A 26,594-nucleotide genomic window follows, 5' to 3' on the forward strand; every position below is an offset into this window, starting at 1 on the left:
CCACCTGGCCAAAGCAACGTTGACACGTCACAGAGCAATATGTGTTGGAGACGTGTGCTCGGTTGCTCATACGCTCGAGTTTTATTCTGTTCTCCAACTGTACGTTGGTTAAGAATGAAATGGCTCGAGTTTATTCACACCTCTATTATTGAAGCCAACGTTTCATCAGCGCTCGGATTCGCTTCCATGGTGCCGTCAAGTACGAATTACAGTCTGTGAGGTAAAAACTAAATACTATTGTCTATTTGAAAAGGGGGAGGAGCCATTAAATATTTCCCGCCTTAGCTCTTGTTTGAGTGGAAATTATGTCGACGCATCAAACAAACCTTCGCATTCCAAGACACTTCAGTGGTACTTTAATAACAGCAGCATTTACACTGTAAGTGTCGGCTTTTTTGTCTGCTTATGTTTACATTAATTTATAACAGGTTGTGAACATGAATACTTCATCTAGATGAACATTTTGAACAACTTCAAGTAATTCCATATTGAAAGAGAAATGCTCTTCACGGAGAAGCTGTCAGTCAAACAACACACAGGTCAAGCCAATACTACTGATACTGGTAATGTTACAGTATATTTATAATTTCAGTATTAGCATTTTCACAACACTAGAGGAACATCCCTGATGAAAACACCAGTATGATGTTATTCCTGACATTAATGTTGCTCTAAACTGGTGTTTTCAGCAGAAAATGTTCAAGTTTATGATGCACTTTGTTTATGGTGTCGTATCTTTGTGGTTAAAGTGTAAAAGGTTCAAATCCTGCAAAGGTCGATCCATGAAATATCACCATTGTGTCCTTGATCAAACTCTGAATCTCAGGAACTGAACCTGTAAAACTGCTGAAAGACACTGGAGAAAAGCGGCAACAAAATGCCTAATATGGGTTTATGTAATGTATTTTTTATATATTATCTTACATAAGTGTTTCTGACTGTTGCATAAGCCTTACAGGTAATAAGCATAATATGTTAACTGCTTAAACAACAATATGCATTTTGTATTATAAAGCACGTTTTTGTTAAATGTGCAAAAAGGTAATTGCTTTTCTTTTTTTTTATTCTTTTTTTTTTATTTTCTTTTTTTACAAATGTCTTGTAACATTGTAACCTTTTATGAAGCATTTGAGATGGCATGCTGATCTTTTTTTTTTTACTGCCAAGTGTAGTTATTCACTGGGGCGTTAACAGTAATGATAAATTATAAATGTTTTCTCCATTTCATGTCTCTTTTAATTCTATTCTTGAAGAATGTTTTGCTGTGCTGTGATTGTCCACTGTTATGTAATTATTTGTGTCATTTATGCATTTATGCCGGCAGGGTTTACAAGTGTTCATCATGGTGTCTGTTGTTATAAATGTTTTAAAAAATTCATTTCAGTGTCATAGCTAAAGTACTATAATATGCCAAAGACTTCTCACAAAAGCCTGAACCACGACCTTAGGAGAATAAAGACCTTTCTCTTTTCTTTCTTTTTACTTTGCATCTGTCAAGGAAAACGTGCTTTGAAGAACATATAAACTATATTATTTCCTGGAAAATAGATTTTTTTTGTGTATGTTCATGTGTATGGACCTGTCCTGGGGAATCAACATCACCTCTGTGATAGGGAAGGCCCAGCAACGCCTCTACTATCTGAGGCAACTGAGGAGCGCCAGGATTCCTAAACAGCTGATGGTCAACTTTTACAACTGTGCCATCAGCAGTGTTCTGACGTATGGCTTCTTAGTGTGGTATTCCAGCTGCACTAAAGTCCATCAGCAAGCACTCCAACGAGTGGTAAATACAGCGGGTAAAATCATTGGGACCACTCTTCCAGAGATCAGCAACATCTATGATACCCGCTGTCTGAAGAGAGTGCATAGCATCTTACTGGACCAGCATCACCCGGCCCATCATTTGTTCCACCTGCTGCCTTCAGGGAGAAGGTACAGGTCTATTGGTGCCAGTAAAACTGGCTAACAGCCTGTACCCTTACGCAGTGAGGCTGCTTAATGCTGCTTAATGATGCCCTTCCTCCCCCTCCCCCCCCAAGGACAGTAAACTATATCTCATTGTGAAACAGCTGTGAACAGGACGTTGCATTGTTGCATTAACCACATCTATCCTGCTTAATGATGCCCCCACTCCCCCTCATACCCCTCATACCCCTCATACGACTCATACCCCTCATACCTCTCTGTGAAATAACTGTGAACTGGACTTTGCATTGTTGCATTAATCACATCCATATCCAACTCTGATTATCATACTCATCATACTTTTTGTCCTGGTTGTCTTTTTGTTTTGTGAAGCCTCTTGCTGCTATTAAGAGTGAATGTCACTGGTTCTGTGTTTTAAACAACTATATACTTCGATGTGCCATGTTTACACAGGGGTATTTATTACTTATTTTGTTAGTGCACTCTAAGACACCATGTACGGTTGTTGTATGCTCCAAACACAATTTCGTTGTTGTTCTCTGGATGACAATGACAATAAACGTGAAATGAAATGAAATGAAATGATAAGTGCAATTAAAACAGATCTGATTCTTATAATGGCTGAAGTATTTTAATACAATCTTTTGGATTTTTAAAAACCTAATTTTATGATGCTGTTAGCAAAATGTAGGCAGTACGTTTAAAAAAAGTAACGATTTAGCTGTATACTTCCAGAAAATCTTGCAGTGGATCAGATTTTTGTTGTTGTGATAAACATATATATTTTTTGCAGCATCTATTAGACCAAGAAGAATGAGGTTAATAGTATAATAACATTCACAACTTATGGTTTACAAGGTTAAAGCTGCAGTCCATAACTTTTTTGTGTTCAAAATGTATATAATGAGTAAGTAGTACATCATGAGTGCATTTTCCAAACCCCTTTTTTGAGAAGAAAATACTCAGGAATGGTGTTGACTTATGAATTTGCACATGGTTTGTCTTAAAGCATATTAAAAACACCACAACAACATTAAAACCTGTCTGCTCGATTGCTCTTGTCTGCCTTGCTGCTCTGCTTAGGTTGTTTGCGTCTGTAGCTTCGTATATCTTTCTGTTTTGAATCATTATTTACTATCATTCCCTGTTGTTTATACTGCTAAATATAATTTAGTCAACATCACATATTAACCAGACATCACTAGCTTCAATCTAAAAGGTTGCTAGCACAACACGCTAGTAATTCCCTAGCCTGTTAGCGTGCCATCCATGCTCTCTTTATTTATTTATTGCTCGCACCTTTACAAATCCATCAAAGCTGTGGTAAGTAGGATCAGTCAACAAACACGGTGAGTCATGTCTTCTTCTCCTCTTATTGTCACTTGCACTTAATCTAACATGTATTGCATAGTCTTCTCTGTCAGCATAGGATTTACATGTGATAAATGCAGGGAGATAGCAGGGCTCTCAAGTTTTGAAGACAGGTAAGAGTGACACCGGGGGGGGGGGGGGGGGGTGGGGGAGAGAGAGTGTGACACCCAGCCGACGGGGTGTCATTGGTTGTTGCGTTAAATCTTACCCAGATACAATAGTGCTGTTTTCTGATTGGCTAACAACACCAGACGAACAACACTAGAGGAGACGCGCAGCACGCGCTTGATTCTGCCGGTTGCACAGTGATAGCGCCGCGGCCAGAGTTTTGGGCGCTGCGGCATATTAAATATATTACAAATAGTTTTTCAGCGTGAGAAATACAATGTGTGGCGGGAGAGCGTGACAAAAGACTGAAATGAGTGACTGTCTTGCTCAATGCATGACACTTGAGAGCCCTGAGATAGTCAGGCTGATGTAGAAGATTTCAGAACTAGAGATACGCATCCAAACTTTAATTGAGGTTAATTGTAAGGGTGCAAGGGCTTTAGATACGTCTTTAGATACTGCTTTGGATGCGCCTAGCATAGTGAACTCTGTACATTGTTCGGTTCCGGCTGTAGTAGAGCCCCTGCAGCAGGGCAACTGGGTGACTGTGAGGCACTGTAGTCGCAGGACAAAACACCGCTCTTCTGTTCCGATTACAACTTCTAATAGATTATCCCCACTCAGTGAAAAACCCACTGAGAATCCTGTTGAATGTGCCCTAGTTATTGGAAATTCTATCACACTGAATGAATGGAGGATGGAGCAGGCTTCACTCAATAATTACACTTAAATTTATTTTAAGAGTGCTGGCCTAAACTGCCGGCTGGTAGAGCAAGACGTGTTTTCCTGTTTTAAGCCTGATGACTATTTTATTAGACACAATTTGTTGTCTTCCGAGAAAGAAGCATTACATACATTGATGGCTGATGATGATATAATTATTAAACCTGCAGACAAGGGAGGCTCCATTGTTGTTCAGGACAGGTCTGCTTATGTACAAGAAATAGAGAGACAACTTAGTGACGTTAACTTTTATGCTCGCTTACAATGTGATCCCACTATGAAGTTTAGTGAAGAGATAAAAACTATATTGAAGAGGGCTGTATCTAACGCAATAATTAATGAAAAAGAATACGGGTTTCTGTTACAAACTAACCCATTGAGACCAGTGCTTTATACGTTGCCAAAAATTCATAAAAGGCTGGACAATCCGCCTGGCCGTCCAATTGTTTCTGGGAATCAATCCGTAACTGAGCCGCTGTCTAAATTTGTTGACCATCACATAAAGGGTTTAGTGTATGACTTGCCTTCTTTTCTAAAAGATACCACTGACTTCCTGATGAAATTGTCATGTATTGGGGAGATGTGTACAACTGATCTATTGTGCTCTATGGATGTGACCAGCTTATATACTAATATCCCGCATGATGCAGGGTTAGCGGCCTTAGAGTATTACTTGCAGATAAATCGAGTTTCACATATTGAGTTTTTGTTGTCATTGGCTAATGAAGTTCTTACAAAAAAAAAAAAAAAAAAATACTTTATGTTTCAAAATATTTTTTTTCTACAAACTCAAGGCACTGCCATGGGTTCGCCCATGGCGCCTAATTATGCCAAACTCTTTATGGGCAAATTTGAACAGGATTTTATCTACAACTCTAATCCTACTCTAATCAGTACCTAAAAGTGTGGTATAGATATATAGACGACATATTCTTTGTATGGTCGGGCCCGGAACACGAACTAAGTGTTTTCCATGATTATGCAAATTCTAGATCGCCTTCGATTAAATTTACATTAACCTATGATTGCAAGACTCTGCCTTTTTTGGATGTTCTAGTGAAAAAGTTAGACAACACAATACACACTGAAATTTATCGAAAAGAGACGGATCGTAACTCTTTTTTACACTACCAGAGTTTCCATCCACCCTCTCTTAAACGTAGTCTACCTTATAGTCAACTGCTTAGAGTGCGCCGCATTTGTAGTCATGATGAGGATTTTGAGCGACAAGAGGGGGAGTTGTGCCAAAGATTCATTGATAGGGGTTATACACACAATTTAGTGCGTGACTGTGTAGAGCGCGCGCGCAGTTTACAGCGCGCTGACTTGATGACCAAACGTACTGATCAGGTAAAATCAAACAACACTCCAGTTACCTTTGTATCGACTTATGGTCATATCTCAAAGAGTTTAAAGAACATCGTGCAACGTCATTGGCACATTCTAAGTAGCGACCCTCACATAGGACACACGTTTCAAGATCTACCGCGTACTTGCTATAAACGAGCACCTAGCCTGAGAGATCGATTAGTGCGCTCGCACCTTCCTGCGCATCCCCAGTCGTCTTTCCCCTTCAAAATTCCTCACGGTAATTTTAAGTGCTTGAACTGTGCGGCATGTAATTTTATGCTGACAGACAATATGTTGACACATCCAAAAACAGGCAGAACTTATAAAGTTAAGGGCTGAATCACATGTCTTTCCACCTTTATTGTTTATTTACTGACGTGTCCCTGTGGGCTCTTTTATGTGGGCAAAACGAAGCGACAACTGAAGACCCGAATTTTTGAGCATAAGTGTGCTATTAGAAAGAATGATGAGAAATCATCGGTCGCAAGACATTTTAACTCTGAGGGACATAATGCCAATATGCTCAAATTTATGGGTCTGGAGTGTGTCGGTCGGCTTTCAAGAGGGGGAGACCGTGAGAACCGCCTCCTTCAAAGGGAGGCTTGGTACATTTTTAATTTAAACACATGTATCCCCAATGGAATGAATGAGGACCTGTCTTTAAGTTGTTTCCTGTAAACATATTACGAGTATTATGCTGTATCAAATATGTGTCTTTGTCTTTCATTAATGGACTCATTGAAACATTGGTAACATGTGCATCATTTTAAAATTATTGGTTGATGTGATTATGGGTGTCAACTGGTGTGGGTATATAAGATTGGGTAAAGTATGATTCTTTGCACACTGAAGAAGGCACACGCCGAAACGCGTTTGTGTAAAATAAACTGTTTATGCAAAGTGCGGCCTCTTTTTTCTATATATAAATTATATCACACGGAATGTGAAAATGGAGACACCAGCCAACATAATCACATGTTTACCAGGAGCCAGAGTGCCTGACATCAAAGCAAATTTAAAAGTACTGGCTAATGCTAATCGTAAATTCTCTAAGATTATTATTCATGTCGGCACTAATGATGTTTTGACTCAGCCAGTCGGAGATTACCAAAATTAATGTTAAAGAGGTGTGTGAACTCGCAAGTACGATGTCAGGCACTGTAATTTGCTCTGGCCCTCTTCCTGTACGCAGGAGTGATGAGATAGACTGTCCTCACTCAATGGCTGGCTGTCTAAGTGGTGTCCAGAAAATAATATAGAATTGGAAAAGTTTTTAGGGCAGACCTGACCTGTTGAAAAGGGATGGTATTCCACCTCCTGGGATGGTGTTGCTCTTCTCTCTAGTAATATGGCACATAGTCTTAGAGCTCAAACATGACAAACTGGGGCTCAGGTCAGGAAGCCAGTCCGTCTGCCAACTGTCTCACGTCACCAAGGTCAGATAAATCCCATCACATAGAGACTCTTTCACCTAGATATCATCATATAGAGACTGTGTCTGTTCCCCGAATTAGGACATACACAACACTTCCAAACCCATTAAAGGTTAAAAATGTAATTTATGTTCAACAAATAAAAAATAGATATAATACAAATGAGCAAATGATAAAGCTTGGGTTGCTGAATATTCGATCCCTTACTTCAAAAGCACTTATTGTTAATGATATGATTACAGACTATAATCTAGATGTGCTGTGTTTGACAGAAACCTGGCTAAAACCAAACGATTACATTACTTTAAATGAGTCCACCCCACAAGATTACGGTTATAAAAATGAAGCTCGTCTGAAAGGCAAAGGGGGAGGTATTGCTGTAATTTATAGTAATACTTTCAAAATTACTAAGAAGTCTAGTTTCAAATATAATTCTTTTGAAGTGTTGGTGCTTAATGTAACAATATATAGTGTAAATGATGAATCACGTTTGAGATTTGTTCTGGCTACTGTATACAGGCCACCAGGGCACCATACAGACTTTATCAAAGAATTTGCTGACTATCAGAGTTAGTACTGGCTGCAGATAAAGTCCTAATTGTTGGTGATTTTAATATACATGTAGATAATGAAAAAGATGCATTGGGATTGGTATTTAAAGACATTCTTAACTCTATTGGAGTTAGACAACATGGACCTACTCATTGTCGTAATCATACTCTAGATCTAATATTATCACATGGAATCAATGTTGATGCCGTTGAAATTCTGCAGCAGAGCGATGACGTCTCAGATCATTATCTAGTCTCGTGTAAATTTAATTTAGCCATGGCTGCAAAGCCGACTCCGTGTTACAAATATGTTAGACCTATAACTTCTGCCATGAAAGATTGCTTTATTAATAATCTTCCTGTTCAGTTTCATCATCTCAGCATCCCAGATATCTTAGAAGAACTCGATATTGCGACAGAAACTTTTAACTCTCTCTTTTCCAGCACTATAGTTGCTTCTTTGCGCTTAAAGAAAATTAAAGAAAATAGTCCAATGCCATTATACAACGAGCACATCAAGCCCTTAAGAGAGCAGCCAGAAAAATGGAGTGCAACTGGAAGAAAACAAAACTAGAGGTATTTCGTATTTCATGGAAAGAGAGCACGATTGCATAAACAGAGTCCATAAAAACTGCTAGATCTGGGGGCTGTTCCATAAATGAAGCTTAGAAAAGCGGGGATTAAACTCCAAAACCGGACTTGAATGAGCCTAACAAATAAGTTGGAGCTAAAGTGGTTCCATAAAAGGTAATTGAAGTTTACGCAATCTCACTAATTTGATCCAGGTTTATCTAGTCTAGATAATTGCGTGTGCACGCGTTTCTGAAGCAGCCCTAGAGGTCGATCGTGGATCAAATCGATCCACCATCAAACAGCGTATATTTTGTGCTGTTTTATGCGTTTGTGACATGTTTTTTTCCCCCCCTCAGTGCAAAAATTACATTTTACAGTTATATTCTCCATCTGTAAATGTTAGAAAGTCGTGCAAATGTATCCATTTTGCTGCTAATCTTCATACTGAACGAGCGCTGCTGCGCGCATGCGCGCCAAATAGGAGCGCAATAATTCTGACTAAAATATACATTTTGCTTGGAAAATTAATATGCGATATTTTATAACACTAGAAATATCTTCTAATTATAATAATTTCTCTTTAGAATGTTGGATAAGTTGCAGTGAACTTCTAGCTCATTACACTCATATATTTTATACTTCTAATAAAAAAAAGAAATTGAACAGAAGTAGCCTAATTCAGGGAAGATTTTTTTTAAGAAACTAAATATATAAAGATACAAAATATAGTTTTGGGTATAGGACCTATGCTACTTTATAAAGATGATATATACTTATTTTAGAATGCTGAGAAATACAGCTTTTAATGCAATCATTTTTTTGAGAAAGCAAGAATCCCCAGTTTTAAATGAGTGGTTAGATTTAGTTTCTAAAGTACATTATGGAGAGGATAACATTAAATTAAGAACAAATGTATACATTTTGAAAAGATATGTGCAACTCTAAAATCAAAGAATATTCCATAAAATAAAGGAATATATATTGGCCTACATTAACTACATTTTTATGTAACCTTCCCTTTTATTTCTAGTTATTTGTTATTTTATTTATTTACTTATTTAATATTGAATATTTGATATTTAAATAATATTACTTGAATAACTATTAGGAATTATGTGTCATTCATTATAAGAGTTTGATATATGTGAATGTTATATTTTTATTAATATTTATTTATTGTTTTATTTATATGTATGTGTTGGTATTATCACAAAAGAAAAAAAAAAGTAGAAGGAAAAATAAGGAATATTTATTGGGGGAAAATATGATGTCTTTAAAGGAACTGTCCATTTGTATAATTGTGTTAAATGTGTTTGAATTGAAAGACATAATAAAGTACATAATATATATATATATATATATATATATATATATAAGAGACAGTGTAGACAAATAATTCTCTGATAACCGAGGCATTCCTTAATTAAAATGTCTTTATTACAAAAATGACATGTCCTAAACGGACAACTTTAAAATGCCTTATATATGTGTCTATATTGTAGCCTTATTTAAGTTGATTTTCTGTATACTGTGTATTTATAAAGTCCAATAATGGTATTAGAGACTGTCAGTGGTAATATCATTGTGTTCTTGTCGGTCAGTGTTGAGGATCTGTGTAACAACTGAGGCTTAGCCTGACAGTTAGCCTGCCCTGGACCAGGCTAGTTTCCCAGCATAAGTTGCCAGGGTAACTGAATTTGAACTTTAAGTTTGATTTATGAAACCGAATCTACCAAAAATAAGCCTGACTAACCGAAATAAGCCTGGCTTATACTCTAATCTTGGTTTATGGAACTGCTTATTTTTCAACCATATTAGAAGAAAATAAACAAAACCCAAGGTTTTTTTTAAGCAGTTGTCAAACTAATGAAGCGTCAAGCCCAGACGTTTCCAAGCAGCACAGTAGTAATGACTTTATGAACTTCTTTACTTACAAGATTGATAATATCAGGGGGAAAAGTATAACTATGCAACCGTGTCACGGGTCTATGAAGGAGGACTTAAATGCAGAACGAGTGTTAACAGGTTTATTGACGAACTGTAGACATATGACAGGATGTGGTGGGAGAGGTGAACAGTCCAGACAATAGGCAGGGATGAGACAATGACAGCCGTAGAAACTAGCCGAGCAGCAGTTGTAACTAGCAAGATGACTGGAAGCAGGAGAGTAGAAATGGCAGAGCAGAATGAGACCTGAGAATACTAGCAGTAGCCAGACAGGAACTTCCAAGTATTCCAGCAAGGCACTCAGGGATCTCAGGCACAGCGCCAGGCTTCCTCCAAAACCAAGAGTGTAAGCAGTCAGGGACGCTCAGCTAGCAGGACTGGAACTAGAGACTAGTGATGTTACGTATGACACTGAAGCTTCGATGTGCGTATCGCGAAAGCGAAGCAATTTCTATTGAAGCCCCGTATCGGGGTGTGTATTGGTTTCCCAGAGGTCACGTGATCGATGACAAATGAAGCCTCACTTTCTGTCCAATCACGTGCGCGTTTCGCTTTGGGTGTCAGCAGAGCCATAGAGAGAAAGAGTTGCGACACTCTTTGATGTCGCCGCGGCGGCTGTCACGTGGTTCATGTAAGCCCCAATAGTTCCAAAACATACGCGGGCTGTCATGTTCTTCTATGGACAGACAGCAGCGATTGCATTATTAAACGGTAAATATAAAATAAAACACACACCCAAGTACTTTTTCAGCTGTTATTGCATTTTGTTAATGTCAGTTTTGCATTTGGAGAGGCAGGGTGACAACTTAGATAAGTTTTAGGCTATATTTTCGGAGGGAAACGCTTAGTGTTCATGTTCGCATGGGTAGTAGCACTGGCTTTAGCGTCTCTAACTTAACTTTTCCATATCATTCATCTGATGATGGACGTCTCATGATATTTATTTTAGCACAACTGGGCTGTATTAGGCTATTGATTCCCGTGATCTTGCTTATAAATTCCGATTCAGCCATTAGCCTACCTTCGTGATCACGCAAATAGGTCTGCAGTCCGTTCAGAACTCCAACCAACATAAAATATAAATAATTACGCTGTGCATGTACAAATGAATGATTTAGGAGGGAAATAGACTGCTCCCATAACGTAGAAAGCAATGACTATATACAGCAATGTTCGGTAAATATTCAACCGAAAAATATTCTTCATAAAATTAAACCGGAGAGATAGTTAATGAGTTAATTAACTATGTTCCTAAATACATAAGCACATATATGCATAAGCCTAACCCATTTAAATAAATGAATTGTGTGTGTGTGTGTATGTATATATAATATTATATATAGGCTATATATATATATATATATACATACATATAAAATATTATATATTATATACATCAGTTACCGTAAGTTAGCTAACGAGTGAAGCTAAGTGAAGTGTTGGTCACGTAAGCTATAGCTGCAATTAACCTATTATCTTCCAATAAACATTTACTAAAACTGGCTACATAAAATATAACTACAGACTAGATTCATGAGAGGTCGGCTAATGTGTGTAAAAGTAAAAAAATACAGTAATTTCATTAATTTACCAGCGAGCGTACTTCGGAAGCACTGAAAATGAATGGGGTTCAATGGAGAAGCTATCAGTGTTTGGAACTATTGGCTGCTCCACGACACGCGTTACTTCCGCATTCCAAAGTTCCTATGGCGGTCTATGGGAGTGTCGCAACTCTTTCTCTCCATGGCTCTGGGTGTCAGAAGGCTCGAAGGTCCTTGTTGTCTCAGTCTGGTTGATGGGTTTGTGAGGAGACTAGAGTGCTGTACTTTGAAAGTTAATCAATACATTACATTTAAATAACCAAAACTACTTATTATTTTTTTGTTATCGTTGTGTATTTTTGTTTTTGTAAGATCGTTGCACTTTTGAAGTTTTTTTAGGTAATTTGGTGTTGGTATTTGGGTGTTTGGTGAAGGGTTTGTATTTACAGCAATGGCAACAGCCAAAAAAAGGAAGACTTCCCCTAACTGGGAATATTTGAGCTTATAGCTTCCAGCATTTCTAAAAAAAGAAGAAGAAAAAATAAATATTTATTTATTTATTATTATTTTATTTTGTATCATTGTATTGTATAATTGTTGTCTTATATTCAGTCAATGTACATGGACAGTCACTCCCAACAAAAAAAATGTATCCTCACACTTCTGAGGTGGAAACCTTTGTCTTCTGTTGGACAGTGCTGTAGACCAGCGCAAACAAAGCTCAAATGCCGCTTCTGATGCGATCCTAGAAGTGGATAAATACCTTATAGAGACAAACATACAAAGAGCTGAAGATCCACTTGAATACTGGAGAATGCAGAAACATGTCTACCCCCATCTACAGTATATACATTGGCATTACAGAATAATTAATTTTTATCACCTTTCTGTCATTCCTACAGTTACATAAGCACTATCACTGCCAAGTGTCAGATGAACAGATGATCCTATCACACAATGTCCTTATTCACTATATGTGTGTATGTGTGTGTGTGTGTGTGTAGAGAGAGAGAGAGTAGGCCTACATCAGATCTTAATAAATAATATGCTCATTTTATATTTTATTGTCACACTTTAATGGGTAAAATAATTTATTTAATAATGAACAAATCAAACACAAACGTGTAAGGCTTTTTATTTGTACACATAACATTGAAACTATGGAGTGTGTTGTGGTTGCTTCATCTGACAGAGAAAAGCTTCTGGCTGCTTTATTTTAAATAAGCACCAGATGGTGCTGTTCTCGACACTCTCAAAGCTTTGAATCTTTTCCCGGAACAGTCAGGGGAAAGCGTCTCGGGTTATGACTATAACCCTTGTTCCCTGAGAAGGGAACGAGACACTGCGTCGAGAATCGACACTTTGGGGACGCTCCCTAAGCGTGCGCCTCTGAAGTATGAATGAAACTAATCCAATCCTGATTGGTGTTGCGTCGTGACGTAACATGTGACGGCATACCCGGAAGTATAAAAGTGACGCTGTCACAACACACACTAGCCTCGCGATGAAGCAAGACGCTCCAAGGCCTCAAGGGGCGTGGCAGAACGACGCAGTGTCTCGTTCCCTTCTCAGGGAACAAGGGTTATAGTCATAACCCGAGACGTTCCCTTTCGAGGGAACTCTACACTGCGTCGAGAATCAACACTTTGGGGAACGAGTGCCCACTAGGCCACGCACCGAATAGGCCTGTCCCGGAGTGAAACTGTTTAGGCACTCAGCAAGGACTGAGCACGTGTGTGCCAGGCGTACTAGGAAGGTGGAGACTGTGGAACCTAATAAAAGTATGTGGAGTAGCCCAACCGGCTGCCTCACAGATCTCCTGTAGAGGAACTCCCGAAAGAAGGGCCCTAGAAGAAGCCATGCTTCTAGTTGAGTGAGCCCTCACGGCTAAAGGTGAAGGCAAATCGCGCACCTTGTAAGCCTCAGTAATAGCCTGAACAATCCAATTACTAATAGTTTGCTTGGATGCAGGGAGCCCCTTCTTAGGTGACCCAAAACATACTAATAATTGGTCCGACCTTCTCCAAGAAGAGGACCTCTCAAGGTACACGCTCAAAGCTCTGACGGGGCAGAGCAAATTAAGCTTCTCTTCTTCTGCCGACACATGAGGTGGAGGATGGAATGCCTGAAGAACTGTAGACCGAGCCGTATTCGATACTTTAGGCACGTAGCCCGGACTCGGGTGCAAAAAAGCTTTACTCTGCCAGGGGCAAACTCCAAGCAAGCTGGTGTACCAGGGCTTGGAGATCTCCCACCCTCTTAAGTGAGGTAATAGCTAAGAGAAAAACCATTTTCAGCGTTAAGTCCTTAGGCGAAGCCGACTGTAGAGGTTCGAAGGGGGCCAGGGACAACCCTTCCAGAACTATTGCCAGGTCCCAGGCAGGAACCCTGGACCTGGTTGCCAGTCTCATCCTCCAAGTACCACGGAGAAAACGAATGACCAACTGGTGCCTCCCCAGAGGCCCATCACTTAAAGGTGAGTGGAAAGCCGCAATGGCAGCCACGTACACCTTAAGCGTGGAAGGGGAGAGACCCGCAGAGAAACGATCTTGAAGGAACTCCAGAACTGAAGCCACCGGGCAGTTAACTGGGTCCAACTCATGTTCTCTACACCAAGTGAAAACACATTCTTGAGGCCATATAATCTCATAGTAGATGGGGCCCTAGAGCTAAGTATGGTTTCAACTACTCCAGCTGATAGACCAGCATTTAGGTACTGAACCCCCTCAGAGGCCAGACCCACAGCTTCCACAGCTCTGGGTGAGGGTGGAAGATTGTGCCCTCCGCCTGGGACAACAGATCCCTCCTCAGAGGAATCTGCCATGGCGGAGCTATCAGGAGTGATATTATGTCTGAAAACCATACTCGGGTCGGCCACCTCGGGGCAACCAGAAGTAGACTGATGCCCTCTTGACGGACCCTCTCCAGGACTCCCGGGAGCAGAGCGATCGGGGGAAGTGCGTACAGGCGAAGCCTCGGCCAGGCCTGTACCATGGCATCCAACCCCAGTGGGGCTGGATGTGTGAGGGAGAACCAAAGTGGACAGTGGGACGTCTCTCAAGACGCAAACAGATCCACTTCCAATGGTCCAAACCTCTCCCATACTGACTTCACCACATCTGGATGAAGTCTGAATTCCCCGGGCCTCAGCCCCTGCCTCGACAGGATGTCTGCTCCCTGATTCTGAACCCCCGGAATATACATTGCTCTGATAGAGAGTATTTCCCCCTGGGACCAAAGAATAATCTGATGCGCCAGTCTGCACAGAGGGCGCGATCTGAGTCCCCCTTGTCGGTTCAGATAAGCTACCACAGACGTATTGTCTGATCGTACTAAGACATGGTAACCATTGATGTCTGGGAGGAAGTTCCTCAAAGCCCTGAACACAGCCATCATCTCTAGACAGTTTATGTGCCAAGAATGATGATGTCCTGCCACAGACCCCTGGCAAAGCGGCCGTCCATGACCGCGCCCCAACCAGTGAGGGAGGCGACTGTCGAAACGGTCTTCCGGCGACATGACGCTCCCAGCACTGGCCTGTGGGATAGGAACCAAGGTTTCTTCCAAATTACCAGAGAACGAAGGCATCTGCGCGTAACTCTGACTATACGGAACAGATTCCCCTTGAGGGAAAAAACCCTCTGCTCTCAGCCACCACTGAAGGGGGCCTCATGTGTAGAAGGCCCAAATGTATAATGTTGGATGCCGCTATCATGAGGCCCAGCAGTCTTTGAAACTGCTTTACAGTGATGGCCTGGCCTAGCTTTATCCCGGACACCATGGCCAGGATGGATTCGATACGAGTGGGAGACATACGTGCCTGCATTGTAACCGAATTCCATTTCATGCCCAGAAGAGCAGTCTTCTGAGCTGGTTCCAACACATTTTTCTTAGTGTTGAGTCTCAACCCCCGATTCTAATTTTGACCAAGGACGACATCTCAATGCCGAACTGCCATTCCTCGAGACTGGGCCAATAAGTCGTCGAAGTAATTCAGTATACGGATGCCCTGAAGCCTCAGTGGAGCCAGAGTCGCATCCATAAACTTACACATGAACATGCGGGGAGAGAGTGCTAGGCCGAACGGAAGAACCCCGATCTAAGAGAACCAGCCTCTCGAGACTGGCCTCTGGTGGTTTTCGAGCACCCTTCTCGACTGCCTGAAGCGGAAGACCGGCAGGCTGTAGTCGATACGGTTTTCGTAACCATAACTGATGCTCGTTTTTTATTTTTCGAGGAAAAACGATGCAGTGCGTTCGCTGGAAAATGATGCGGCCCGAAGCGTCATAGACGGCGGGCAATACACATCGTTTCCGGGCCCCGCCGCAAGAACCACATCCGATCCAGCCTTTCGAGACTGGTCTCTGGTGGTTTCCGAGCACCCTTCTCGACTGCCTGAAGCGGAAGACCGGCAGGCTGTAGTCGATACGGTTTTCGTGACCATAACTGATGCTCGTCTTTTATTTTTCGAGGACAGACGACGCAGAGTGCGTTCCCTGGAAAATGATGCGGCCCGAAGCGTCATAGACGGCGGGCAATACACATCGTTTCCGGGCCCCGCCGCAAGAACCACATCCGATCCAGCCTCTCGAGACTGGTCTCTGGTGGTTTCCGAGCACCCTTCTCGACTGCCTGAAGCGGAAGACCGGCAGGCTGTAGTCGATACGGTTTTCGTGACCATAACTGATGCTCGTCTTTTATTTTTCGAGGACAGACGACGCAGAGTGCGTTCCCTGGAAAATGATGCGGCCCGAAGCGTCATAGACGGCGGGCAATACACATCGTTTCCGGGCCCCGCTGCAAGAACAACATCGGTTGCCCTGCAACTGAGTGGACAGCCCCAACATTTAGATCTACCATGCCAAACCAGTCCTCGGATCTGATTTGGTTTCCGATAATGGAAATTGTAAGCATTTTGAACCTGGATCTCCTCAAAGAACAAGTCAATAGCCTTAGATCTAAAATTGGCCTCAGTCCAACATCCTCCTTTGGAACTAAAAAGTACCGGCTGTAACACCTGGACTTTCTATCTGGTAGGGGAACACTCTCTATGGCCCCTTAACTCCAGTAGAGTCTGTACCTCTTGTTCCATAACCCGAGCCTGTTCTGGAACCCCTGCGGTCGGTACGACCCCAACAAAGCTGGGAGGTCGGTAACCGAACTGCAGTCCGTACCCATATTTAAAAATATTCAGTACCCATATAGATAATTGGAAGGCGTTGCCATTCTACAAAATCGACTAAGGGAACCAGCCCCTTGGGACCGGCCTCGGGTGTTTCTCGAGCACTATTCTCGACTTCCTGAATTAGATGATCGGCAGGAAAAAGTCTAGAAAAATTTTGTGACCATAGTCGGTGCCCGGTTGCAAGCTCTTGGGGTGAACGCCACGGTGTGCGTTCGCTGGAAATCGATGTAGCCCGAAACGTTCAAAAACGGCGGGACAACATATATAGTTTTATATATATATATATTTATTTTTATATATATATATATATATATATATATTTATTTTATTTATTTATTCATAAACCTGTCGACGATTGAAGTGACAGCGTCGGAGAACAGGCCAGAAGGTGATAGCGGAGCGTTCAGCAGAAAATATTTGTCTTCCCTTTTTTATACCAGACAAATTAAGCCACTGATGTCTCTCAACCATCATAACTGCTACAATAAGCTATGGTACGTTTAGTGCCATTATACGCCTGTAAAATCGTCTTAGAGTACAGGAACGTACCAGCCTGACCAACCGCCATCGCCCATCTCACACCCACCTCTTCAAATAATCATTTAATGAATGTGATCAGATTTGAAAAAGAGTGGGGTTTTTCCCAAGAGAGTTCCTATCTCTTTATTTGTAAGATTGGGGAAAAACAGTTAGCCCGGCGCTGAGGTTGTGACCTGTGCTGCAGGAAACGCTCATCAAGCTTGCTTTCACTTGCGTTCCTTGCTCATCATGTGTCCAGCTAATGTTAAGTCTGGCCACAGCACGAGTCACAACCTCTACCAGCTCCTCATAGCTTTGGCCGTGAAATGGCGCGCCCAAATCACGGTCATCCGCATCAATACTGAGCACATCCACTTCCTCGGAAGCAGAGAGCTCAAGCATTGGGACCTGATCGTGGGCAGGAGAAGCCGCGATGCGGGCTCCTGTACCACTCTCAGGGGCTACGGGATCCTCAGACGAAGAATGAGAAAGTGCCGCAGCAGTCTCATTCTCATCTGTAAGATCCCGCTGCGAACCCCGCGATCTCAATCGTCGCGCCGCCTCAACGGACGCGGGACCAGAACCGTGGGGAACGCGAGCCTGACCGTGCTCATCAAAGCACGCCAGCCGGGAGCGCAGCACTCTAATAGGAAGTGCTTCACAGTCTGCACAAACAGCTCCCTCAAGAGCTGCTTGTGCATGCTGCGCTCCCAAACAATTCACACACAAAGCATGTGTGTCCCCACCCGTAATAAAACGAGGGCAAGGATGCACACATCTTTTAAATTGTTCGCTGGCCATTCTGATCAACTGATTGACAAACAACACCAAATAAGACAGACAGTTTCAACACAGAGCGCTTGCTGAAGAGCGAAAGCTAGTGTGTGTTGTGACAGCGTCACTTTTATACTTCCGGGTATGCCGTCACATGTTACGTCACGACGCAACACCAATCAGGATTGGATTAGTTTCATTCATACTTCAGAGGCGCACGCTTAGGGAGCGTCCCCAAAGTGTCGATTCTCGACGCAGTGTAGAGTTCCCTCGAAAGGGAACCTCATTGCTTCGTGAGGCTTCATTTCTCCATCCCTACTAGAGACACAGAAGACAAGACAGACAGGACCGATGGCAGAACTAAAGCACAAAACACTTCTACAAATAAAACACTGTAGATTTTGGTAACAAGAAACAAACTATGTAGCACAGTAGTACAACATCTAAGGACCTGGCAACACATGAGGGAAAGAGCACACACATAAAGGGAGTTAACAAGAGTAACAGGTGAGAACACTTAGACAAGGAACAGGTGAACACACTTACGTAAACGAGGACTGAAACAAGGGAACAGAGAACATGAGGAACAGGTGACAACACTCAGACAAACGAGGACTCAACTAGACAAGAGGGCGTGGTACAGGGAAACAAGGAGGCAGGAACAGAGGAGCACATGGCCAACACAAACACAACCATATGTTCAAGCACAACACAAACATAGAGACATGAAACAAAGACAACACAGACAAAGCTGCCAGAGCAAGACCCTGACAAACCGTCTACTATAGCATCCCATCAGGGAGTGCATTGTAGTCTCCCTGATAAAAAATTCGATTCATTCATTGCTATAGGAGAGGGTGAATTTTATAAATAGTGTGGTTCAAAGTGTAGTAATAATAAAAGATACCCGGAAATGCCTTTGGTTCAGCCAGCAAGAAAAATAATCACAGTGTCAAATGTGCCCCCTTTCAAAAAAGGATGATCTATTATTGGCAGAATTATCAAGGCATGGAAAAATAGTCTCACAAATGAAAAAGATTCCGTTAGGTTGTAAATCACATCTTTTGAAACATGAGCTGCATTAATCAGTCTGTGTAAATACATCTAAATACCTTCTCAGATGCTGCTTTTGTGCCACTTCTGCAGTGCAAAGATGGATTTTGTCAATATAAAAATTATATTGAGATATAATTTTTTGGTCAATATTGCACACCCCTAGTCAGGATTTGCAGCTCACAGCACTAAATAACACATCAGTCGATACGAATCTCTAATCCAACTCTATTGCAACATTTTACTCTGCTATTAGTTTTCAAACAGGCCTAGAAATGTAAGATCAGCAAAAGCTTGATGATTCTCATGATGTTAAAGGAGATTGACGTGTGAACGTAAACTGTGACTGAGGTCACGACCAGATAAATATCACAGTTCAGTCTTCCAGATCAATCTGAGTGTTTCAGACATTTTAAGAGTTACTATCGTGGGCTTTTCAGTGATCAGTGAAAATGTTTCTCAAATTGGTTTTGCTCTGTTTGTGTTTCTGGCGTCTGGATGGTGAGTTTTAAATGTTTTATTTTATTTTATGGATTTTGTCTTTGTACTGCTGCAGAATGTTAATCACTATTTCACATTTAAATGACTAAAAAGTCTCAGTTCAGACTCTCTAAACTCTGGTCTTACTGAAATAAAGGATGATGATGTGATTCAGTGGAGGTTTGGACATGAAAACACATTAATAGCTGAAATCAATGTAACGGCTGACAGAATCACTGTATATGATGATGTTCTTGATGGGAGATTCAGAGACAGACTGAAGCTGGACAATCAAACTGGATCTCTGACCATCACAAACACCACAACTGAACATGATGGAGATTATAAACTACAGATCAACAGTGAGATCAAGTGGTTCTTTCTCACTGTCATTGGTGAGTTCAAAAACGTTTACGCCTGTTTTTTAAAGGTGCCCTAGAATGTGAAATTGAATTTATGTTAGCATAGTTAAATAACAAGAGTTCAGTACATGGACATGACATACAGTGAGTCTCAAACACCATTGTTTTCTCCTTCTTAGTTAAATCTCGTTTTTGAAAAACACCCCTGAAAAACAGGCGAATCTCCACATATACCCGACTGTGACGCAATAGTCGGGATCATTAATATGTACGCCTCCAAATATTTGCATATGCCAGCCCTCAATGCCAGGCGGAACTGCGCAGCTGAAGCATGGCAGTTGCTCAGTGTTTGGATGTACACATGAACACAAGTATTTTTTAGTTCCTTCATCTGTGCCTCTGAAGAAACAATGGGTTAATTTTATTTTCTCTGGAAATTTCCAAACATTTCACCGACTGTTTCCTCAACTTGGGCCAATACAGAGCTGGCCTCGGATCGAGCTACCAAGCAACACTTTCTGGTGTGTAATTGTTCAAGTTCAGACAGGTAATCTTTCTCTCAAAATCGTTCAATACTGTTTATGCATCAGTAAGTCAAGCCAGTGACTAAAATATCAACTTCACATCGTTTCTTTTAGTAGGATGAAAATAATCGTATTTAAATTGTGAACAAATTATATACAGAAAGCGATCAAAGAACAATCTTTCCACACAGCGCGGGTTTATCTGGACACTTGCCAAACTCGTTATGAAATCAATGACGCACGTTACTGCACAATGAAGCTCTTACTGTATTTACATCATCGAGTTTGCATTGGTGAAAGCATTAGAGAGAGTGCAGAAACTGCTTTGCAATGATAATATCTTCATTCTCGCGATCAACACACTGTCATCTGCTCAATGCTCATCACGGCAACATTTTATGTGATGGGAATAGATCTAAATACTTTAAAAACTTCTCACGATTCGTTAATCTCGATAGCTGTTATAGTAAAAACGTATAATAGCAGTAGTAAAAGTATTCGAGAGAGTTTCACATGTAATGCGTAGCTATTTCATATGCAAGCATGTCAGCCAATCACAGCAGTGGCCGCGGTTACACTGAATCCCACAGCAGACACGCCCCTTCAAACAGAGTGTTCAAATCAGAGGCTAAAAGCAGGCTAGGAAAAATGCCATTTATTTCTAAATTATGATTATTTTTTATCTAAAAAACATACTAACATTATAAGGGCAACCCAGGAAACATTATAAAATAATAAAAAAAAACATTCTAGGGCACCTTTAATGAAAAAATTTAAAGGAATTTATACACGATTATGTTTTTGTTATTTTTTATGTAAATTTTAAACTATTCAATTTAGTAAACCATTATAAAGTTATTTAACAGTATTCATCTCTGACAACCCCTGTTTCTGTTTGTTCTCTGTGTGTTTGACAGATGAAGTGAAGTCAGTGTCAGTGATGGAGGGAGATTCAGTCTCTCTAAACTCTGATCTTACTGAAATAAAGGATGATGATGTGATTCAGTGGTGGTTTGGAGATGAAAACACATTAATAGCTGAAATCAATAAACGGGACGACAGAATCACTGTATATGATGATGTTCTTGATGGGAGATTCAGAGACAGACTGAAGCTGGACAATCAAACTGGATCTCTGACCATCACACACACCACTGAACATGATGGAGATTATGTGCTAATGATTAAAGGAAGAATCTCATCAAAAGCATTCAGAGTTTCTGTCTATGGTGAGTAGAGATAATTTTTCTTCTCCTTCAAATATTCTTATTAACTATTTACATATTGAATTGTTGAATCATTTACAGTTTGAGATGACAGACCATAAATAAACTCACTTGGAACCGAATATAAGATTGTTGATTAGATTTGATCATATTGCTGTGTATTCAGAAATATTAGTTGATGTCAGCACTGATATTAGTGTTTATTGACTGATCTGATCTCAGTTTGATGTGTTTATTCCTCAGGCTCTGTCCACTGTTGTGGTCCTACTGAAGCTGTGATCCGATTGGTCCTCTCTGCTCTGGTGGGTGTGGCTACTGTCATCATTCTGGTTTATGACATCAGATCCAGAAGAGCTGAACGAGATCAAGCACATATTCACACATCAGGTACATGATTGATGATGTCATTTCTCACAAACTGATTTTGCATATATATTTGAGAGATTTATTAATTTTTGGCTTTATATGTTATCTTTTTAGGAAGTATTGAAATCTAAAGCAGAACGCTGAACTTTAAAGATTCTTCAAGTGTTTTTTTATTTCTTCTAGTGTTTTTTTCATAATAAATACTGAATAATTGAGCTTGATTATATTTTAAATTTAAAAAAATCATCTTATTTATAAGGCTTTATTGTTTATATTTCTCTCAGATACAAAACAATGAATAGAGAGACCCTCAGATCTCACTTTACTGCTGTATATTTGCTCTATGTATTTTCTTGCCTTTATCAATAAAGTTTCTCACTCTGAGGTTCAAGAGTCTCTCCATGTTTTATTACATTTATTATATCAAGCGCCCCCTGGAGGAATACTAACTTTATGTATATTTTAAAGATTTCAGAAGTTTGGAACATATACGTCTTTACATTATTAAAATATTATTTAACAATACTGATAGGCCTACTGTTTTTCTATCTACAATAATAAACAACCAACTTCCACCGGCTTCTCTTTTATCCTGAAATATACTGATTTGGGAAACCTTATAACACGAGAGAGTTTTTTGACATACGTCGGCATGACATCAGAGCAAGGCGGACCGCTCTCGGACACAATAGGCTTGTTTGAGATGAGCGAAATCTGCGCAGAACCGATCACCGGTGATCAGCGCGAGATGCATGCTGGTTAGAAATGTGTCCGAGTGCGGTCCGCCTTGCTCTCAAAGCAAAAACAATCCTTTCTCAGCTACGTCGCCGCCACGCCGCCGCGCACTTTGAGCGCAGCTCCAACACGTGACCGTGACGTCTCAAATCTTACGTCTGACGCCTGAATACTATTGCTGCGTCCCAATTCGCCTACTTATACTACGCCCTAAAAGTATGTACTCTTTTTGTGAAGAAAAAGTACATACTTTTGAGTGTGTAGCAAAAGAGTAGGCAAGCTTTGGGACATATACTTCGTCATCTTTAACGGACATATCTGTCGCGTGCATCCTATCACCGTAAACTGCCCTGTCAATCATCCTGTCACAGTTAAAATCCTCCATTCAATCAAATATAACTTCTTACCATTTTGGAGAGAATTGTTGTAGCACGTTCATCTGCCAGTCGTGGGTCTTTCATGCCGAGACTCTCCTCATGTGTTTGGAATTTGAATATAATAATGCATTTAAAAGTTAATGGCTAAACGTATCTTTGCAAAAGTTCACAATGCTGCTGCAAATGCAATATAATATGGACAACATTGAATAAATACATTTTCGTCAGGTTAGATACTGATAATTAATCACTCAAACCCCTTTATCTAAACCTCTCTACATAACCGTCGGACTCGCGCGTCCTCCATGTCTGTAGTTTTTGTACACTTTTCACTGGTGTTTGTAGTTCTAACCGAATCCTCGTCCAACGCGCGATGGGTTGTGGGCAATATCAGCCGTTAGAGTGCGCAACGATCTGCACTTCGGATTCTGACCGGATATAGTAGACCATCCGGGTCTCTTTGGGACACTCATTTCAACATACTACGATTTGGGACGTACTAATTCTATTTTCGAATACTATTTAGGACGGATAGTATGCGAATTGGGACGCAGCATATGGGATTTTGGCCAGACGGCTCGCGAGCGTATACACGTTAGTTCACCTCTCAGTTTGCTTAGCGATCGCCAAAAAGTGCATAAATCACACCTCATACATACTTCCGATAGGCTCAAAAATGTAACTTTGTAGCACGCACTCGTCTCAATGAACGTCTGGGGTCAGAAACCTCATTTGTGTTCTCATGAACGAAGGTCTTGGAATGACATGAGGGAGAGTAATTAATGACTGAAATTTCATTTTTGGGTGGACTAACCTGTTAAATACTCTATAGTAAATAACATATAAGAAAAGTTTATGTTAGACCCCCTTAAAGTCTATGTTAAATTTGGGCCTGTTTGGAAATCCAATCCAGGAATCCCGTACATCGGATCAGTTAGAAAAGATATAGGCAACACCACACAGACTCAGAACAGTCGGAGGGGCTGTGCCAAGTTTGGTGGTTATAGCTTGAAACTGCATGGAGGAGTAAATTTTTTACATTATAAAAAAAAGAAAGAAAATGCTCTTTTAGAGAAGCTGTCAATCAAACAACATGCAGGTCGATTTGTGAGATAGATTTGCGGTTAAAGGTTCAAATCCTGCAAGGATTGATCCATGAAATATCTCCATTGTGTTCTTTATCAAACTCTAAATCTCAGGAACTGAACCTACGCTGAAATACACTGTGGAGAAAAGCAGAAACAAACAGCTGATAAATACATCACAATAATCAATAACATGACTTCAGTCCATCTATTAATGAAATTAATGAAACAAATCCATCAATCAAACAAGAAAAACTTCAAGGGACTACAAACATGGCAGAGGAAACAGGAACACAACTTCAGCAAAAGTCCAGAGACAGAAGCACATGTTAGAAATAATTATTGTTTTAATTTTCAACCATTCCTTATCTATAATAACACATAATATTCTCCAGTGTAAAATGTTCTGATGAAGAAACAAACTCATCTTGGATGGACCTGAGAGTTCATTTTCAAAAAAAATTTAACTGGTAATACCACAATATGCATTTATTATTCATAGGCCTATGCATGTATTATACTCTTGAGGTAAAAGAGTATCAAAACTCGAGAGCAGGAGCCGTTTTTCTGCCCAGACGCAGACTGGATACAAGCACCGGGACCATCTCGGTGGAAAAGGGGTACGAGAGTTAAAGGTTGTATCAGCGATTTCAGGCCCAAAAAAGGCCCAAACATAAATTATCACATTAATCTAATCTTTCCTAACGATCCGCTAGCTGCCCACCCCATAAGCAGGCCGTCAAAAAAAAAAAAAAAAAAAAAAACACGTCTCTGTAGGCAGCCTAGGCTCTGAGATCTGCACACAAAAACAATTGGTTTCACCAACCACTCAAAACCTAAATAAATTGTGTTCCAACCAATCACCGACGGGGTGGGTGTTGTGAGGTTTTGCGCTCGTGCAAGCTGCGGAGCTGAAGAAGAAGCCAGCGTCTATCAACAAACAAGAGAAATTGAACATGGCTGAGTCAATCCCCAAGAGGAGAAGGATTAGGGCGAGGGAATACTATCGTGTTTATTCCAAAACACGAATAGTTATCGGGAAGGCTTTTGAAAGGTGGAGAGAACTTAAAGAACTGAACATTTTTAAATCGGACGGCGAGGTTGCACTGTTTCTTCTGGACAGGTGAGTAGCTGCTAGTGCTGACTTTTTTGGATGTGAACTGTATGTGAAAAAATCCTTGAAAAAGTTTTTTTTCATGATGCACGAAACGGGAGGGAGGGGCGAGCTATCTTGGTTTGTTTGGGATCTCGCTTCAAACACAAACAGAAGTGACGTCACCCACAATCGCTGATACAACCTTTAAAAGACGCCATTTGTAGATGAGACACACAAAATGGCGTTGACTCTATCCCTGGGAGCACAGATGACAAAAGAAAGCACTACCACCAGTCAGCATGAAAAAACTACAAAGATGGCAGAAGAAACAGGAAGTACACTAATATTAAAAAAAATAATAATAATTCTTGTCTCATGATAAAAAAAGCGGTTTATAAAATGAGTAACAAGTTTAGTCAATGATTACTTGAACACATATAAAAACTAAATAAAAGTGAAAACAAGATATTTCTCTTTATTAACTTGAAAGGTGTCCAAAGCAAGACGAGGAGATAATCAAAGAAGCACCCAGTTACATAGCTACATGATCATTTCTCTTGCATAAACACTTGGTGAATATATCAAAAGTTGTAGAGAAACTAGATATTCTTAACACAACAATGAAGAACAATTTATTAAAAAATATCAGAGACATGTCAGCTTCCCAGAGTACACTTGAGAACACAAACATCATGTAAAAAAAACAACTTGAGAAAAAAAAAAAGAGTAAAAAAAAAAAAGGACAATACAAAAATCATAATATTGATAATAATTAAATTTATATCATAAAGCTGATGATATGATATATAGGAATACAACTTCTTAGATATTGTTCTTCTGGGAGAAACTTTGAGTAAATCTCAATCTCAATCTTGAAACCGTTGGTCTTGAAAATTAAATTAGTTTACTATAAAAATGTACGATTATTTTTGTGGTAACTTGTTTCGGCAAGTTTGGACAGTATTTTGTGGAAAAAACAACTCCCACTGCTTGACATTGTGTGTTAGAGCCATAACTACATTAATAATTGTGTATTATTTTGCCCTATATCAAGAGTGATTATGTTTTTTTTTTGATAAATGTGTATTTTGTGTTATTTCTATTTGTATTTTATCACGTGATTTGGACTAGGTTTAAACGTGTTACGTATGCGTAATAATCCTGAAGAAGAATAAGGAAGAAGGAAGAGTTGGTGCTAGACAGTCTTTTGACTGTGGAAAAAGATAGAGTTCATGTTTTTGGAATGTGAAAAGGTGCGGTGATGGATTTATTAATGAATAAAATAGTAA

At 40.3% G+C, this 26,594-nt stretch overlaps 1 protein-coding gene across 1 annotated transcript in view; it reads left to right on the forward strand.

Moving 5' to 3' along the window:
- Nucleotides 1-26,594, forward strand: part of LOC130086990 (uncharacterized) — a 147,590-nt gene that overhangs the window by 20,993 nt on the left and 100,003 nt on the right. The window lies entirely within an intron of this gene.

Source organism: Rhinichthys klamathensis, unplaced genomic scaffold (genome assembly GCF_029890125.1).
Source record: "Rhinichthys klamathensis goyatoka isolate OS25496 unplaced genomic scaffold, OSU_Roscu_1.1 h1tg000103l_1, whole genome shotgun sequence".
NCBI lineage: Eukaryota > Metazoa > Chordata > Actinopteri > Cypriniformes > Leuciscidae > Rhinichthys > Rhinichthys klamathensis.